Genomic DNA, 3,364 nt, shown 5'->3' with positions numbered 1-3,364 from the left:
GATGGCAGCATCACCAACTCCGATTTGGCTCACAGCAACAACAATAGATTCGAATTTGATGGAATCAAACACATAAACAACTCTGAAAATTCAAAGCGACACTGAAACTAGAATGGAATTAAAACCATAACAAAAAGATAAACGAGACCAAGGTAGTTCAGAGTATAAAAGTGAAACAGAGTCAAGAGAAAGGCTAAAACTAAGGCAGTGACACTAAACTTGAATTGGGGCAAGTCAACAGCAGCGATAGCAATACAAAATTGAACCAGAGCAGTGACGGTAATACCTCCGGCAGCGAGAAAATAACTGGGTTCGCCTCTAATGGTGGTGGTGGCAACGAATTCCGACGACGACAACTGTAACAAATATGCAACGACAATAAAGCTTCCGGAATCTCAAGAGAAATGAAACCCAAAGCTTAAAACCTTACCGGCAGTGCTTTTTCCGGCGACGGCAGCGGGTTTCAGGCGGCGGAAGCTCAGTCCAGAAGCTTCGGTGACTCAGCAACAGCGGCGGTGGCTTCCCGCCTTCTCTTCTGTTCACATCTCCTCTCTCTCGGACCAGATCGGTGGCGACTGGGTCGTCAACGATGGCGGAGGATCTCAACGGTGACGGCGCATGCAGATCGGCGTCGGCAGCAGCTTCTGACGGCGACTGGAGCTTCAGTGACAACTATGGTTCTCTCCGGTGGCTCTGCTCGATGGTGATGGACCCAAAGGCGGCGACGATCACCCGCGCAGCAGCAGCAGCCCGCGATGATGACGGTGGTGGCAGCTCTGCACGGTGACGACAAAAGCTTCGAGGACAGTGACCCGCGGCCTCCTCTCCTTCGCGTCTCTGTTTTCGGCGACGACGCAGTGTGGTGGCAGCGCGACGGACGGTGGTGATGCCGCAGGTGAGACGACGGTGGTAGCGCGACAGCTCCTCCTCCCCTGGCGCTCTCCCTCTCTCACGGTCTCCCTCTTCTCTTCCCTCTCATTTCCCCTTTCCGTTTCCCCCCTTTTCTTTTCTTGTTGAGATTTCTGTGAGTGAGGGGTGAGGGTGAGTGAATGGCGGTGAGGAGTGGGTGTGGGTAGGGATTAGGTAAAATTAGGATTAGAGTTAAATTTGGGGATATTAGGGTTAATTAGGGTAGTTTAGGTAATTTTAATAAAATTAGGAGTATAAGGTGTTAATTAAAAATCTAATTTAATCCTTTAAGTTTATTTTTAAAATATTATTTAATTATCAATTTGTTAATTAACTTCCAGTTAAGTATTTTAATTTAAAATTAGAGATAATATAATTAATTTTCTTTGTCTGTAAAAATTGAAAATATTAAGTTCTAAAATCTCAATTATTTAAACCAAGCCATATAAAATTCTTATTATTTTATATTTGCTAAACTTTATTATTCAAATTTAGAAAATAATTCGATAATTATAAAATCAGATAAAACCTTAAATTATTTTAAACTCAATTAATCAAAATTTGCTTTAATTTATCTTTAATAAAATAATTTCTGAGGTTAAGGTACTTAATGAATAAATAAATCAAAATTAGCTCTTAATAAGATTTTTTTTTGAAATTTCTGGATCTTACAATTGTCGGACGGTAAAGATCATTGGGATTGGTTGTAAGGTTCAATGTTTGTTTGAGCTCGAGAACCTTCAAGTTCCCTCCACGTCAAATCTTTGTGCTGTTTTCTCTCCATCTATTCTTTACTTGTGACACCGTCGTTTTTCCCACAGCTCCTTGGAAGAATTGCGTCCTCTTATATCTACGAGTGTTTTAGGTCAAGTTCAAAATGAGTCTTTTGATTGCATTTCTTGTCAAACTACAAAACAACCTGCCTTATTCTTTTATAATAATTCCTCTATTGCTTGCTCTCCTTTTGATCTTATTCATTCTGATGTTTGGGGCCCCGCTCCCACTGCTTCTATGGGAGGGGCTCGATACCTTGTAGTCTTTATTGATGATTATTCATGTTGATAATACAATCTAGATATATACCTATAAGTTCAAATTATCTAGTAGAAAGTAAAATCTGATCAATACAATTCGTATATATCACTTTAAGAAATTTGCTTAGTATAATCAGATTTGTTGACAAAATAATGAATAAAATTCACCGATAAATTTATTATCATTAAATATTATCTAACGGTAACCTCCTCGCCGATAATTATTTATTGTCGAATTTTTTTCAGAGATAATTTACAACAAAATTAGCAATAAATTTTAATATAAAAGTGAAAAAAATCTTTTAATAGTTATCGTCGGATAATTTTCGACGAAAACTTTGGCACCACACATTATGATTTTGCGCCATATTACTGTTCGATTTACTGACGATAGCATATTTTACTAAATTGAATAAATGTTATTACTGTCGGATTTCTTCGATAGTAAATTTTACGATAGCATTAATTTTTTATTTTTTTTCTAAACCTAATAGACCACAATATTCAACAATTAATAGTCAAATCCCAATTAGTAAAAATTAAGTAATAATTTATCTAAAAACAATGATGTATATATAATGTGAAATATCAAGTATATAGAATAAAAATACAAAGGAATAAAATTTTGTCAAACAAATCAAAATAAAGCTCTAATGATTACGAATCTCGATAGTCATCATCGTTGTCATCCCCTAGTCCTGCTGAGGCGGCGATCTAGGTGGTAGTTTCGGTGCCTGTCCTAGCTCATGTGTAGAGAAAGAGGAGCCCCCTCCAGCAGCGTTGCTATCACAGGCACACATTTGCTCATAGTATACCGTTCCCGCATCCACTAAATATGCTGCAACTCCAACCTGAGCTCCTCCTTTAGAGACTTTCACAAACCAGCAACTAAATGCTGAGCAATAAGTTATTGGAATTTTTTTTGAAGAAGGTAGCTTATTCATTGTGGTTCCTTTTTGTACTGTTTAATTCGTTTTTATTTTAAACTTGATTATTATTACTTTGTATTTGTTATATTTTTTTTCTCCCATCTGTGTGTTAGAATATTGGGATGTTGGTGATCCTATACATGTTTGTGTATTTTGTGATGCTCAAATGTGGCATAAAGAGAGGTTATCCCGCACGGATGGTCATGCAGTTCCACACTTTGGTCTTTGTTGCATGGATGGCAAGGTTGAGCTACCTTTTTTAAAAGTAGCACCACAGACTCTACAGGACCTGCACTTTTCGGATGATGATAAATCACAATACTTTAGAAAAACATCCGATAGTTTAATTGAATGTTTTCGTTCACTTCAATGGCTGGTAGAATAAACAACAATATCAACAGTGGTTTTGCACCCCAACATTCCTTCTTAGTGGTCAAAATTATCATTCAATCGGTAGTTTACTTTCAGGTATCAACCATCGGGCCCAGATTT

General features: G+C 37.8%; 1 long non-coding RNA gene across 1 annotated transcript; it reads right to left on the bottom strand.

The window, feature by feature from the left end:
• Positions 7–1,060, bottom strand: LOC107648181. Its single transcript, XR_001621773.2, has 3 exons — positions 431–1,060; positions 287–356; positions 7–82 (listed from the first exon to the last, which is right to left on the bottom strand). It is a non-coding gene; the product is annotated as an uncharacterized LOC107648181 (long non-coding RNA).

This window comes from Arachis ipaensis, chromosome B06 (genome assembly GCF_000816755.2).
Source record: "Arachis ipaensis cultivar K30076 chromosome B06, Araip1.1, whole genome shotgun sequence".
Taxonomy (NCBI): Eukaryota; Viridiplantae; Streptophyta; class Magnoliopsida; order Fabales; family Fabaceae; genus Arachis; species Arachis ipaensis.
This window is presented reverse-complemented; position numbering and strand designations above follow the sequence as displayed.